Below are 16406 nucleotides of genomic sequence, written 5' to 3'. Positions count from 1 at the left end.
CAGGTAGCGTGATGCCTCCAACTTTGTTCTTTTTTTCTCAGGATTGCTGTGGCTATTTGGGGTCTTTTGTGCTTCCATATAAATTTTAGAATTATTTGTTCTAGTCCTGTGAAAAATGCCATTGGCATTTTGACAGGAATGCATTGAATCTGTAGATTGCTATGGACATTGTAACAATGTTAATTCTTCCTATCCATGAGCACAGTATATGCTTCCATTTACTTGAATCTTCTTCAATTTCTTTCTTCAATGTCTTATAATTTTCTGAGAACAGGTCTTTTCCCTCCTCAGTTAAATTTATTCCTACATATTTTTTTGACGCAATTATAAATGAGATTGTTTTAATTTCTCTTTTTGATAGTTTTTTTATTGGTGTATTCCAAAAAATTCAAGAGGAGGGAAGGCTCCCAAGCTCATTTTACGAGGCCACCATTACCCTGATTCCAAAAACAGACAAAGATGTTACAAAAACAGAAAATTATAGGCTAATATCCCTGATGAACATAGATGCAAAAGTCCTCAGCAAAATATTAGCAAACCAAATTCAGCAATAGATTAAATAGATCATACACCATGATCAAAGTGGGATTTATTCCTGCGATGCAAGGTTGGTTCAATATCCGCAAGTCAATTAACATGAGACACCACATAAGGAAAATGAAGGATAAAAATTATATGATCATATCAATAAGTGCAGAAAAAGCATATGACAAAATCCAGCATTCATTTATGATAAAAACTCCTTACAAAGTGTGAATGGAAGGAACATACTTCAACATAATAAAGGCCATGTATGACAAACCCACAGCTGACATCATTCAGTATAGTATTGGATGCCTATCCACAGCAACCAGACAAGAAAAAGAAATAAAAGGTATCCAGATTGGAAAGGAAGAAGTAAAACTGTCATTTGCAGATAACATCATACTATATAGAGAAAGCACTAAGGATCCTACCAAAAACTATGAGAACTGATAAATGAATTCAGTAAAGTAGCAGGATACAAAAATTAATATTCTGAACTCCTCTTCTTAAATAGCTTCTGCCTGCCGAGCATTATTCTCCCTCTCAGCATCCTGTTGGTTTCCTCCAGGTCACTGATTGCAATTTAGGGTTATTCAGTTGTGGGTTCACAATGTTAGTCGTCTGTGTCTCCCAAGGGACGGAATGGCAGAGACTGTGTCTGTATTATTTACCACTGTAATTCTAGCAATAGAAAAGCTCCTGCTAGTTATTGAATGGATAAATGGATGAACCACGCCATTTGTTATTTCTCGTATGTGGTGTGTGAGGGACAGATCTGAGTCCGGACCTATTAACACGTTCATGTGGATCAGGGCCCAGGAAGCTCTGCCCATAGACCAGTGGGGAAGGCACCCCATGGTGTGCCAGCTGCACTTCACATCCCCCGTATTGCATCTCTGTGTGCCTCTCTTTTGGCATGCACCCAAGTTCCCCTTGGCTGACCCAAATCCCTGAACCTCCTAAGGACTCTGTTAAGTCTCACTTCCTCCTTTGAAAAGGTCTTAGATAGCTTGGTCAGAAAATGAAGAGACTCCTTAAAACCCTCATCTTGCAGGGCTCCTTTCTCTCCCTCTGACCCACCACAGTCCTAACTCTCAATTCACCACTTAATTATATGCCGTCTCGATCACCCACCTTGGCAATGTATGCTAGTTTTGATTTTTCTGTCAGACTGCAAGTATTTTGATTCGAGTCTCTGATTCTGGTGCCTCCCTATCCCAAGAGACCTAGATTTAATGGATGGAGACCCCCAAGTCCATGGCCAGATGAAGCTAAAGCTCTCCTAGGGGCTATGGTTTCACGAACCCCTCTGCCTCATGTCCGTGTCAACTAGAAATTCAGTCCTCTATTAGATTTCTCTGAAGAGACTCTTCCCCTATCCCCCCAAAAAAATCAACACCCAAACCGAACATTTGTAGGGGCAGTGAAATTTCCTGAAGATTTTGGAAGGTGCAAAGAAGGAAATTACATGTCAAATTATGAAGCAACCAATCTCAGAGTCGACCTTGTTGCGTTCCTTTCATCTCAAATCCTTCCCAACGACTCCATCCAGACTCTACCATTCTTTCTCACAATCCTCCCTCCTTTTTTGTTTCCATATCTCCTTTCCCCCTCTTCCTCACAGCCAAAGCAGTGTTCCTTGGCTCTGGCAGAGAAATGTAATGATCAGCGATGGAAGCTGAAACATGCATGCACTGGAGGGTCTTAGGCTCCATCCCTGACTCAACTTGGCAAAGCTTTTTTTAAAATTTCTTACCGCAGAGTATGATCTTGCTTCATTATTTCCCCTCTGTCCCTGTTGCAGTGCCAGGCACATAGTAAGTGATCAGGAAACACTTGCTAAGCGTTGGCTAGATGACCTGGGTGTGTGGCTTAAATATCATGAGCACTTGGTAGCGATAGTACATTCTAGATGGACTTCATGGCCCCAGTCCTGTTGTGTGGAATTAGAGTTCCCTTCTCCAAACCTATAAGGAAACTCTGCCATCCCAAGAAAGGAAATCCATAGCTCAATTTAAAATAAGATGGCAATAAAGTGACATGCAAATATCTAGTTGTAAACGCTGAAGGGACTTAACTTAATCAAGCAAAAGGGCACAGCTTTTTCTATTACAGCATTATGTAAAGGCATTTTATTACTCTGGCAATTGGCAAAAAAGTCAAATGACTTTATGGGGCTCTTTCTAAATGACCTTTATTAATGCACGTAATATTGTTGAAAAATTATACTACAGAGTAAATGTTCCACTGAGCTACAAGTTGCCTGCAGGAATGTGTTGTAAATATACTGGGTGACTATGTCGCTATCTTTGCAACTCATTTTGCACTTAATTATAGCCTTCCGAAATGCAAGTCGCACTGAGTACTTGGAAAACTGTGGGTATGTTACAATAGCATGGGTAATATACAGACGCATGGGTAAACTTGTGGAGCCTGGAAATACACTAGTAGTTTTAGAGTGTGGTAACCTATTTGGGAGTTGTTTTAAGCCATCTTTTTTCCAGATCCCTCGCATCTTTCTGCTTTGTTGACATTTACTTTTAGAAACCTTTTCTGGCTGATTTGAATAACTACGGTCTTGGCACTTGACAGGACTTCTCATATTTATTGTACTTTAATGCTTGGAAACAGAAGAGCTAATGGCTGAGAAGGATGCCAGGAAGGATGAGGGTAAAAGCTTTCGCCTCTTCCCTCCGGTCATTCTGTATGCATCTATCTTGATAGACGATGCATCTAGTTATGGTCCAGGGATTCCAAACACAATCTCTCTTTGACTGTCTAGTCAGCTCTGAGACTCCCCTCTCCCTCTCAATGTTCTAATAATCCAGCCAATATCATTTCAGAGCCCTAGGATTCAACACCAATGTTTCAATCCATCCCTCTCCCATCTCACAGCCTCTCCTCAGGCGTGACCCCAGGGCCACTCTATCTTTATTCGCTCTCATCTTGTTTCTGCTTAAGTCTCCTACCACTTTCAAAGCTCTAAGTCAAACTGAAGAGAGTCGTCTTGTCCTAAATCGTGAGGCTCATTTACGTGTCCTGCTGTCTGCTCTTCACAGTAAATTCCACACACTAGTTGAAGAAAGAGAATGGCGGGGGGGGGGGGGGGGGGATCCAAGAGAAAAATAAGGTGTAAAAAAAGATAGGTGAGTGAGGCAATTGACCGCACTGCTTACTTCATAGATTCCTCCAGAGGTCCCATTTTGGAGAAACGTGCCACCCCTTCTGCAGACTGAAGCCACAGCGGTCCCCGAGGACCCAACATCATCCCACAGATGTCAGGCTTTGCCCCCTCTGTTTCCACTGCAGATAGTTCCAGCTGAGAAGACTTACGAATCCAAAATATGTCACACTGAGACATAACTTTTAAATTCTGTTTTGTAGTAATCCACATTCCCTTTCTTTGCCTATCTAACCCCCATCTTGTTGGTCTTTTATTTTTTTGGAAAAGCCCGTCTTTATGTTTTTCTCTCAGCAATATGATAGAGTATTAGAAGTGTTTGAACCAAGTCACTGAGAAGTAGGTGCTTAGAATCATCAGCTGGGAAGGGAGAACAGGACACAATCCTACCCATTCCAGAGTTAGGAGAGTGTGGATGAGATATAGCAATGTCCCTAACGTATCTCCAGGGGCTACTAGAAGCCCCCCTTTCCCACCACAGGTCCTCCTCTGCCTCCCATCGGCCTGACTTACCACAGTCATTTCTACAGTTGCTGTATTTCTACAGTTGGATATTTCTACAGTTGCTAGAATGTCATCCATGTCTATAACAGCAAAGAACAATGACTTCAGATGGTTTATCTAATACATAGTATTATAATTGTTACCATCTATGTAAATTGCTTTAATCTTTCTAAGTATGTATATGTAACATATACTCATATGTGTGTGTGTGTGCATATATATACTTATGCATTTATATGCATGCACCTTTTTAATCGAAAAGCATTTTATTTCTACTGTGGGATCCCATCTTGTTGTACAAGTCCAGCAAATGTTCTGAACACATAAACAGCGCAAAACTAGAGTGATGACACATTTCCCAGGCAACCAGAAAATGCCAAGTCATTGGGTAGAGTTTCAATACATCCACCAGGCATCAGTGACAGTCATGTGGCAGGTGCCATGTTAATTGCTGGGGACACAGAGATGAATGAGAGATGGGCCCTCGCCTTCATTTTCAGCTAACAGCCTGGCTTCTTACTTCTCTGAGACATGGAAGCAACCAGAAGAGCAATCCCATCCACTTCTCCTTTCCCGTCTACCAACCCACTTGCCTTCCCTCCAGTGACCAGGCTCTTATCTAAAACCAATTCTCCCCATTTGCATAATGGATGCCATTCCCTCTTGCCTGCTCAAGGACATCGGTCCACCAAGTGTCCTATTCTGCATCAGCGATTTTCCTCTGCTCTGAAGTCACTTATGACCCCCACATGGCCAAATCCATGGTCACTGGTCAGTTCTCCTCTTACTGGATTGACCGATAGCTCCTAACACAACTGAATTCTGCCTCCTCCCTGAAACACTGTCCTCATTTGGTTTTGATGAATCCACTTTCTCTTGGTTCTCCTTGTACCTCAGTAGGTGCTCCTTCTCATTCATCTATGCTGATTCCTCACCACCAGTTGAATCTCTGAATGCTGGCGCGCCGTGGGTCTCAGTCCTGGGGACCCTCCTGTTCTCCCCCTACACTCACTCCATCCGTTTCTGTGAATTTTCACTGACCACTTTCAAGTTTATATCTCTAGCTCAACTTCTTCCTTGAATTTCAGACTCCCATATCCAACTCCCTCCTGAGTATGACCTCTTAGAGTTCTAATAATTACCTCAAACTTTATATATCCCCATTCGAGCCTCTGATGGCTCTGTGCTTTAACCCTGATTCTCCTGGTCTTTCCCATTCTAGTTAATGGCAATGCCATTATTCTATCTGCACATTTAGATGCCATCCTTCATCCCTTTCTTTCCCTCATCTATCATATTCAATCTATCAGCAAACCCCTTAATTCATCCCCCAAAATGTCACATAAGTCACATCATGTCACTCCTCTGCTCATAACTCTCCAGTAGTTTCCCATCCTACTCAGAGAAAAACCCACAGTCTTTCCATGGCTTCCAAGGCCCCACGGAACCAGCACCACTCTCAGAAGCTCTCTGACTTTATCTCATGCCTTTCTTCCTCTTACTTACTTGCCTTCTTACTATTCTTGGAATGTCTCAAACCTTACCTACCTCTGGGCATTCGCACGTGCTGGTCTCTCTGACTAGACGGCTTCTCCTCCAGATATCTGCCTGGCTTGTTCCCTCCCTTCCTTAAAGTCACTACTTAGATATTTTCTCATCAGAGGTGTCCTAAGACTTCCCAGTCTATTCCTTTTTACTCCATTGGAACTTTTTAAACAACACTTGTCATTACTTGATTTATTATATTTATGTGTCTCTTTTCTCTCCTCCACCATTAGAGTGTAAGTTCTTTGGGAGCTCACTTGCTCATGGCAGTGTCCCCAGTGCCTAAAACACACAAGATACTCAATAAAAATGTATTGTGGGTGGCATTAAAAGCTCAGTCCTTGCCCTTCAGGAGTTCACAATCTAGCAGAGAAGTCAGAAATAGAAAAGTACATTCACAAGGCGATATAGAAAGTGCAATGACAGAAAGCTGTGGGGGTGAAAAGGGGGCACAATTATTACCCCAACCCGGGCAGCTTCCTGGAAGAGGTGAGAATCAGTCTTAAAATTACGGAGGAGTTAGCTAGGTAAGGTTAGCATCGGTGGGGAGAGAAAGGTAGGGAAGTAGGGACTAGGGAATAATTGTCAAGAGCGTTGTAGGCAGAGGGACAGCAGGAGCAAATTTAGAGGATTCAGAAAGTCCACGCTGCATGCTGGAACACAGTAGGAACCAGCATAGGTAGAAACATGCCTGTAAGCACAAACCAAGAGTCCCAGAGTGGTAAGAGGTGGAGCCCTGACGAGTCATATCATGCAGCACCTTCAATGCTGTAGGTGTCGGGGAGACATTTCAAGGTTATAAGCAGAGATAGGATGGTGTTACTCAGAAACTCCATAAATTTCTTTTGAATTAATAGGCAAAGTGCCAACCATAGGGCACTGAGGTCACAGTGTCACAGTCCAGCAGGAGACGTCTGTGAGCAGCTACAAGGCAGGAAAGGATGGAGAATGGCCTGGGCCAGGTCACCTCCCTGGTTGTGGGGAGAATGGCCAGGAGGGAGGCACACAGGAGGCAGTGACAGATCAGATGGCTGACTCTCTTTCCAATTCAGGCAAGAGATGATAAACGATCAGACCCAAGGAACGAACGTGTTCCCAGAGCCAGTCTACACCCCATATGTTGTCATCATAAAAGGGAGAGCATTTCTGGAGTCTTCACTCCTTTTCCAGCGTTTCATCGCACACCTGCTCTCTGGAAATGGAGAGGCCTTACCTCCCAGGCTGCCAGAACCTTCCTGGGAAACCAGCATGTGGATGAAGCTTGAAAATTCAAACTGGCTCCATCCTGCGAGCTTCACATGCTGGTTCTCTGGGACCACACACTGAGACACTTTGCAAGAAAATTTAACAGAAAACAGATGGCAAATGTTGGGGGGCCTCGCACAACTGAGAAAGCAAAAGAGTAAACCAAAAAAACAAAGTGCTAGGACCAGAGTTCTGAGAGCAGAGTCCCGAACGTGGTCCCCTCCCCTCTGCCCCTTGACTGGGAGGTGGGAAGGTGACTGACCTCCCGCGGGAGCCACTCTGCTCTCTATGACCCGAAGGACGGTGGACAGGCATGGTGCTTAGCGTGACGGGTGGGTTGTCTCACATCTCATTCTGTTCCTTCACTCCGAATATTCTTTGAGCTTATTACAACAGCTCGGAATGAACCCTCTAAATTTAGACTCAAAGTATTTCATGTTTCCAAGGGAACTGTAAATTGCTTTGTAAATGTACATACAACGCAGCCAGGAAACTCTGCTTGATGAAACCCTCTCTTACACTTGGTGTCTGAAGGCACCACATAAATTGTTGCTTCGTTCAGGCTCCAGAACAGCTGACAGCCTCAGACAGATAGCCTTTGCTTCCCCATATGACACTTCTGTCGGTGACTCTGCTGTGGGTACAAGGGACTCAAACCTTCAGCTGCTGCAGCTCCAAACCCCCAAAGTCCCACATGTGCCTCTGAAGGGTTTGTTGGATGGAGAACAGAGTCAAGGAAATCCCATGAGTATTATGAGCCACCTAACATGAGAGTGCCCAGGCTGTCCCTCCAAGCGTCAGCGTCCTACCTGATGGTGCAGACAGAAGAGTCAATGACTCGGGAAGGAATAGTGGAGCATGGGAAACAGTTATTGATGAGGGTAGTGGATCACTTGGGACTGAGGCCAGTTGTAGTAAGAGAGACTAGCAATAACAATGGCTTCCACAACCCAGAAATGCATTTCTCTCTTCATGAATAAGAAGCCCAGAGACATCCGGTCAAGAGCTAGTTACAGCACCATCACCAACCTAGACACCTTCCATCCTCTCTCTATTCTCATTGTGTAGTTTTCATCCTCAAGGTCACTGCATGGGCCAAGATGGCTTCTGCTGCTCCAGCTATCGTGTCTGTGCTCCCATCAGCAGTAAGGAGGAAGGTGGGAGAGCAAAAAGGCTGCAGTTTTCAGCTGTCAGCTTCCTGTACGCAACTTTCCCAGAGTCCCTCTTACACTTCCCTGGCCCAAGCTTGATTACCTGGTCACTCCTAACAAGAAAAACTGGGAAACATAGTCTTTTATTTGGATGCAATATGGCCCCAGATGATATTAGGTGTTTGCCACCAAGAGAGAAGAGGAGAACAATTGTAGAGGGGACTCTAGCAGTCTGGGCTACAGTTAGGTTGTAATCGTATGAGGAGCGGAGACCCCTAAGCCCTTCACATAACACCATGGAATGTAAAATAGCAGCAAGGATTCATCAAGAGGAATGAGTCGTAAAATAATGGAAGGGCTGAGAGAAGGAGAGAACGGAAAGAACGACTGAGAAGGGAAAGAAAGGGACACGAAAGGAGAGAGGGACGAAAGGAGAGTAGAAAAAAGAGCAGGGACTAAGAAAAAGATATCAAGGGAAGGCTAAAGAAAGGCGGGAAAGGAAAACTGTAACACAGGTGTTTCAGGGAGCCTTCATTTTCCATCGTCAGGGGTAACTTCTGCTACCTGGGGAAGTTGTGGCTTCCTCTTTCTCAAGCCCAGGGTCTTCTATGCCTCCCTGTTTCCGCTTATAACCGCAGATATTCTAACCCCTTCTCCTTCAGTGCCTAGAAAATGGTACCAGCCAGGTCCCTATATCTCTGGGCTGCCCTTGACCATGAGCTGTCACCAGACTACACGTTCTGTGTCGCAGTGTACACCCTCAGAGTTCTCTGCTCAGTTAGACAACCCCTTCCAGTCTGTTCTCTACAGCATGGGGTCCTTAGAATTGCCTCTTACAGCCTGGGACATACATCCCCTGCATCAATACTCCCAGGCAGGCGCCCTACCCCCTCTCCCGCCCTCTCTAGAAGAGGAGGCTGGCCCACGTGTCTCCTGGCATCTTGCCGGTTAGAGCAGCAATGCCTGTCCTCACTTCCATCAGTAGCCTGCAGAGAGAGCATTTACGGTCCATAAACAGGAGGAATGTGGATCCCCAGTGAGGGTGAGGCTGGTGTCCTTCCTAGGTAGCCTATGAGGGAATCACCTTTCAGAGAGGCAAGCTTTCGTTTTCCTCAGCTTTTGACCCTGCTCTTCAGGAACCGGAAGACCCCCCACTATGGCCTTCACCTCCTGCTCTATGATTGTGCTAAGAGGCATTAGTTCTTTCCTGCCCTGCGGCCTGACCCCCATACAGGAGGAAAAGTCACTGTCAGCAGAAGCCCTCCTGGCCACCTGGGAGAAAAAGTGCCCACACTGATTAAATTATTTTTATTCTGGAACCTCCTGGGACCCGAAGCATTGGGTGGATGTAAGTTCATTCTTCCACGGAAGGAAGGAAAGAGGGGAAGGGGGGATGTTGCCTGTGGTCATCACCTCAGTTAGGATTTTAGCTTCCGTGGAGCGGAGCCTGTGAGCTCCCTCCATACCAAACACGGTGCTCTCCACACGTGGTAGATACTTGATAATACTCGTTAAATAAACAGAGCAGACAATATCTATTGTTTTCCAGCTCCACAAAGCTGAGACACAAACCTTAAACTTTTTTTTTTTAATAGCGAATGAATGTGAAACACTTCCGAGGAAAAGATTCAAGTTCTGATTTTTCTCCCAGTTGATTCGTTCCTTCCTAAGTGTCCATTTGGTACAGTCCCCAAATGAAAAGGCAGTTTTGAGAATGTCATGCCCATGATTGTGCAAAATACAGGCTGGTCCCCGGGCCCTGTGGGGGGCTGTGAACGATTCAGTTACATGAATAGGTACTCTTACGAGAAAAAGCAGGTTACGAGGACAGTACCCCCCCAGTCCATATATATATATATATATGCACAAAACAGGGGTGCCCAAACTGGGCCCCAGAGAGACTCCAAAATACTTGAAATGGCGCTAAAACAACATTTTCCTTCTCCTCATAGAAAATGGCATTTTCCCTCCAAAATATGAAAGAACCCGTTATTGCAGGAATAATTTCCTTTTAAGTAATGATGTTTCACTGGACCCTCTTCTCTACACAATAGATAAAAATAACTTTTATCTAAGTAAAGGGAAGTAGAGAAGAAATTTGAAGGATTACAACAAAAAAACATGGTAGTCTGTGGGTGTAAAGGGAAATTATGAGGCAGTATCGAGAAGGAAGATTGTAAAGTGGAAAGAGCCTGGAGCCAGGGGTCAGGAGACACACATTCTAATCTCAGGTCTACCACTAGGAAGTAGCATCAGCTCTTCCTCACCTGTAAAGTGGAAAGGTCTAAGGTGAGCTCTAAATTCTGCTGATTCCATCATTTGGAGCGTGTACCCATTGGAAGTCCAGAGATGGGAGTGGAGGGTACAGGAAACGAATTCTTGGACATGACAGGATCTCAGCTACTAGAATGATCCTTCTATCCTGAGATATGAAATAACAAATGTTCTCACTAAGACTTTTATCTGATTTTTGCTTCAGGAACCCTGTTAATTCCTTCAGAAGTTAATTCCTAAAGGTTGTCTGTGTGGCCATTCAGCCACCACCCCCACCAATTTCTTTATCATTTTTACTATTACTATGACTACCACAACTTTTGTTGCTATTTTTCTTCCTCAGGCTGTAAACAGAGCCAACTCTAAACAAAGCTGGCTGAAAATTTGGTGACTTGGTAGGATGAGTTGTCCAACCCACACATTGGGGTTTCAGCAAACCACCTGTGGTGAAGTACTGCGCTCTCTTCACCACCAAATGATGACTGACTCAGGGCTACAAAGTAGGTTCCGATGCAGATTCCATCCTTCTTGGAGAGATGCATGAAGTGCTATGTTGAGAGGATGGCAAGAGACAGTGTCATGGTCCATTAGCAATGTCCGTCATGAGGGAAGAAGGTAGAAGTAATGGCATGCGTGCCACTTACTTGCTGTCCCTGGGCCCCAGGCTCTTGGGCTAGCAACCTGTGCCTTCTTGGAGATGAAACTACAATGGTGAGGACCAAATGCCTTAGTGACAATACCTTTCCTTAGCAAGTGACATCATACAAATACAACACTCTCCTCCAATCTTCCAGAAAATGCCTCCCCAATCCTACCCAGTTTCTCCACCTTTTCCAAACCACGCTCTAAGTCCATGAGAAGCATTTTGTAAAGAGTATTCCATGGAAAATGAACCCCATAAGGTGTTATAAAAAGAAGAGTCTTTGGTCATACATTTGGGAAATGCTACATGCTAAATATAGTCAACATTTTCATCGAATAATTATTGAACATCTGTTATGTCACAGGTTCTGTTCTAAGTGTTTTTGCATGTATTAGTTAATTCTCACCACAACTCTATTAGATAATGTCCATTGTACAGATGAGGAAACTGAGGCAAGAGGTCACACAACTAGCAGCTATTGGAACCAGGGTTCAATCTAGCAATCCAAATTGAGAATCTATTATTTTAACCACAATGTAATGCTGCTTCCCATTTCTATGTCTATCTATCTGTCTTTATGTCATTGTAATTGGTATTGTTACCTACATATCTAATCTAAATCTATATTTACAACTACATCTATAACTATCTTAATGATTCACAAATCACATTAAAGGCTCTGAAAATTTCTTTTGTAAAGAAATCAATTTAACTCTGTCTAAATAGGTGATTGATTTCTAAATTTATTTGACACAAGATGTCCCCTACAGACCCTTTTCTTTCCTCTCTTTGCTTAGCTTCTACTAACCACTCATGTCTAGAATGTTCTAGAGCGCCATGAAAATATGCTTTTGAGGATTTTCTGAAGGATGAGAATCTTGAATCCCAGATTTAGCTTTCTGCTTTATTTAGACCATTATTAATATAACCAGATGACTTGAAATCCGCGTGAGATTTATCCAATTTTTGTGGTCCTAAATGAGTTTAAGGGAGTAGGTAAATGTGAAAAACAGAATGGACTCTGTCCTGAATATTAAGCTGTTTAACTGAAGACAGATGAGTTAAGTCAAGCCAAGAATAAACTAATAGTAGATTCTGAGTATTTGCACTTACATAAAATGGGAATAGTACAGTACGGCATAAAAAACACGAAATTTGAACTAAAGAGATTTTCATTTGAGACCAAATTCAACAAGTATCTGGAGCTTTATTCTTTGTTATATGTTCAACGTATAATATAATATCTGATAGGTGCTTAAAAACATATATGTTAATTTGAACGAATGCTTGATCTTAAACAATTCACTTAACTTCCCTGGGTCATTAGTTTCTTGGTATATAACGTGGAAGAGAATTTCAACTTTCAGGATTGCTGAGAAAATTAAATCAGATGCTGCATTTGTAAGCAAGTCTTAATTTCAAAGCCTGATGTAAATGTCAGCTGCAAGAGCTGACATCATCAATAATAATAAACTTAGTTGAATTTGAAACCCAGTATCCCAGTTCACACCAGTTCCCTCAGCCATTCTTCACCCAGAGCTACACCCTGGGTAGGGGGTGCTGGTGTGCAGCAGGTATGCAGGGAGAAAGAAGCAAGCCCCTAGGATGGAAAGAGCTTTTAAAAGGCCACAAGGGACAAAGGGGGGACAATCTCTAAGCAAATTAGCTTCTGTCCTCGCGCCCAACACCCTTAGGTGTTGCGACCTTGGTGTACTGTTGATACAGAGTAAACTCTCAGTAATTGTTTATTGAATTCAGCTAACTTACAGGTCTTAAGGTTTACTGAGGAGGTAGAAAGGTATTTCCCTAACCTTCCCCTCAACTGTTCCTCAAAGCTACAAAAAAGATAGGATTTCTAATAATAAATCCAGACACCAGTGTCAACTCCATTCTGCTATAATGTATTTATTTCTTGGTGCTAGAGTAGAGGCGTCTGGGAAATGCAGTTTCAAAAAAGAAAAAAAGTGTTGCCTGTAGCTCACCCATCTGTAAAGACTGATAAACACTTGATTTTTCTTCCCTGATGGGTCCTCTAAAGCTACCCAGGCCAATAGGGGCGTCACCAGCCCCATATGACGACTGAGGAATTGAAATGTGGCTAGTCCACATTGAGATGTGCTGTCAGCATAAAACACATACTGAATTTCAAAAACTTAGCATTAAAAAAGTAAAATAGCTCATTAATAATTGTTAATATTAATGACATGTGGAAATAATATGTTAGCTATGTAAAACATATTATTAAGATTAATTCCATGTGTTTATTTTTACCTGTTTACTGTAGCTACTGGAAAATTACAAGTTATATATGGGGCTCGCATGGTGACTTGCATTGTATTTTTATTGGACAGTAGTACTCTAAAGCAGTGGTTTTCAAATGTGGCTTGGGACATATTAGGGATATCAACCAGTTTCGTGGGTTATAACCTATATTTTTTCTTAATGAAGGAGAATAGAATAAACAAACTATAATAGACTGGATTAGAATATATTTAAAACAGTATTGTTTTGTGAAATTTGGTTTCAATTTTACATATATATATATACACATATATATGTGTGTGTATATATATATATATATATATATATATATATGATTTATGCATTACATATTGAGTTACAAAGTAAAAAATATTTCTACTACCCATAGAGCAAAGAATGTTTGAACACACCTTTCCTCAGTGATCCATATGAGACAGAACTTCCTTGAGTCTCAAAGTTCCAGGATAAACACCAAGGCTGTAGGAATTGTATCTGACTAGGGAGATTCAGAGACCAGTCAGGTCAGTGCTGTAACGTTGAGTGTTACCCAGGGAAGCCTTGCAGTCTCTCCTGGTATTGTACTCAAGTGGGAGAGAACGGCGCCCCAACTGCCTGTTAACCTGCAACCCCCCAGCGGCTCCTGGACCCCGGTAGACAAGGGTGGGGGGCAAACAGCCTCGGGGTGCCCCGAGTACCCCAGGAGCAGGGAGCATCCCCCTCAAAGGCACGTTAGACCTGGTGTTACTCATTTTATCCAGAGAGGTCTGCTTCCTCCTTCAGCACATCTCTGCGTGCCCGGGAACGTTTCTTCTCCAGACAGCTCAGGGAATTCCCAAATCCAAAGACTTCTTCCCTCCAGATAATTACATTAGAAAATACTCCCACTGTACTTTCTGGAAGCTGAGCATCAGTGATCTCAGCAGCCTCCTGAGGCAGCTCTCTCTGCGATCAGAGGCAGCTCCGTGTTGATTTAAGACCCCACAACAGCATGGTGGGGAGCCATCGTTTGAAAAACCCTGGCCCTATAGGTGGCAGAGGGTGAGCCCCACACAGAGGTGGTCCTGACCTGACCCAGTGATCAAGGCCATCACAGCTGTGGAAGCTGCAGCTGCCTCCATTGCAACAGCTGCTTGAGCCCACGCTGCACCGGGGGTCCCAGCACTGGGAAGAAGGGCTCTGTGTTCCCCGGGGAGGTTGGAAAAAGGCTAGTCTGCCAAGTCAAGTGCAGAGGCAGTGGGCAATGTGTAGGAAGAAAGAGTGCAAACTCATGCCATTGCTGCCAGCTGCCATGTACTCTGTTGGGTCATTGTCACCAAAGGGCCTTTTCATAGCTGATCAGGACCGTGGTTCAGGAATGGATGTCACAGGCTTGGAGAACAACCAGTTCTATTCCATGGTCCTGAATTACTTCGGGTACTTAGATCAAAACGCCGCCGTGTCCCACCGACGACCTCGGGAAACATTGCTAGTCGGGCTAACACACTTTGCGAGCACTTACTTTGTGCTAGGCCCTGCATTATGTGCTTCAAACAGCCCCGGGAGATCCATACATTATTACCTCTATTTCACAGACGAAGAAATAGAGGCTCAGAGAAAATGTGTCCCTTGCCCACAGTCCCAGCAGGCTCAGCTCCAGACCTGTGTGAGTCCCTAGCTCCACACCTATGGCGCCGTCTCATCTCCCACTTACAGTAGACTTAATTCAAGATCTTAGACAACGGCTGGATGAGCCCACAATAACACCCACAAGTCTGAGCTCCAAGGTCATTGTAGTGCTTGGGGCAAGAGTCCGTCCCCTCCACACCCACAGGGATGCTAGTAGTTACAACACTCCAGGTTTGAGTCGCCCTCCAGGGTCTTTGAATTGATATGGCCTTCAAACACCCAGAGCTTTCTTAGCACACCCTGCATCTTTGCCATCTTTGCCAGCAGCATGTCTTCCATCCAAACTTGGCCACTGGCCTTTCCTAACACCCTCTGATGGAGCCTAGCCAGACAGGCTGGCACGTGGGAACCTGGGCCTTCCACTTCCATCCATCATGCCTGCTCTGGCTCCTGCTCCAGTCGCTCCCACTGTGCTGAAACTTTGTCCATCCTCCTAGGTCCCCTGCTGTTCAGATTGGTCAGAAATCCCAGCATCAGGAGGGGAGCAGAACTTTCTCTGCCATAGGGCCTCTCTCTAACAGACTCGATTCATTAATCTGATCAGGACTGAAACCGAATGGCCCACAACAGCTACATGTTCAGCTCAATTCTACACACCTGTTAATGAGGAGAACTGTACAGAGGAAGCTAGTCACCCTGTCAACGCTTGCCCAGGCTCCCAACTGACAGAGAGGTGTGCTTGGTGGCAGGGGTGGACGGGGAAACACAGAAGCTGCTCCCTTGTTGGCATCTGCCCAGCTCCCCCCACTGCCTGGCCAGGCCTGCCACCTGCCTTTCCTGTGGGACCCTGCAGCCTGGCAGCTGGTGTGGACCTGTGTGGGCCTTAGACCCGCCTTCTGGGCCTGCTGGAGTGGGACAGTACCACCGGGCGGTGCTCCCTCAAAGACAGCAAACCCAAGAAATGTGTGGGTTTAAAGTATCCGTTCCAAATACTGTGCACTCTCAATTACGTAAATGAACAGAGAAAAAAATTGGGGGGAAAAACCACGCCAAAATCACTAGTGATTTTTGCTGTGTCAGGGTATTAAAAACATAACCTTTCTGTATGTTCTAGTTGGTTTATAATGAATATTGTTTTTCTGATCAGAAAAAAAAAAAACCTTTAAAAAATATATGGACATATTGGGTCAGCTTTAGGCCATGGGTGCAGGCATTCTAACTCCCAAGGCTTATAATGTTTGGCACAGCCCTCCCTTTTCCCTTGGGACATGTGGGGTTTGCATCCTGGTTCTCTTTACGTGTCTCCTCTGCTTTTAGTTCTGACCCTAGTGGCTTTAATCCAGCTCTGTGACTTTCAGACCCTGGCTGCACCCGGCATATGCCACATTACACACCTCAGTCTTACCCAGCTCAGGACAGTCCACCTTGGCGTTGGACCTGAAGATGGCCTCCTTGGTCCCATGTCCAGCTG

Source organism: Rhinolophus sinicus, chromosome 11 (genome assembly GCF_057876585.1).
Source record: "Rhinolophus sinicus isolate RSI-liver-muscle chromosome 11, RSI-T2T, whole genome shotgun sequence".
Taxonomy (NCBI): Eukaryota; Metazoa; Chordata; class Mammalia; order Chiroptera; family Rhinolophidae; genus Rhinolophus; species Rhinolophus sinicus.
This window is presented reverse-complemented; position numbering follows the sequence as displayed.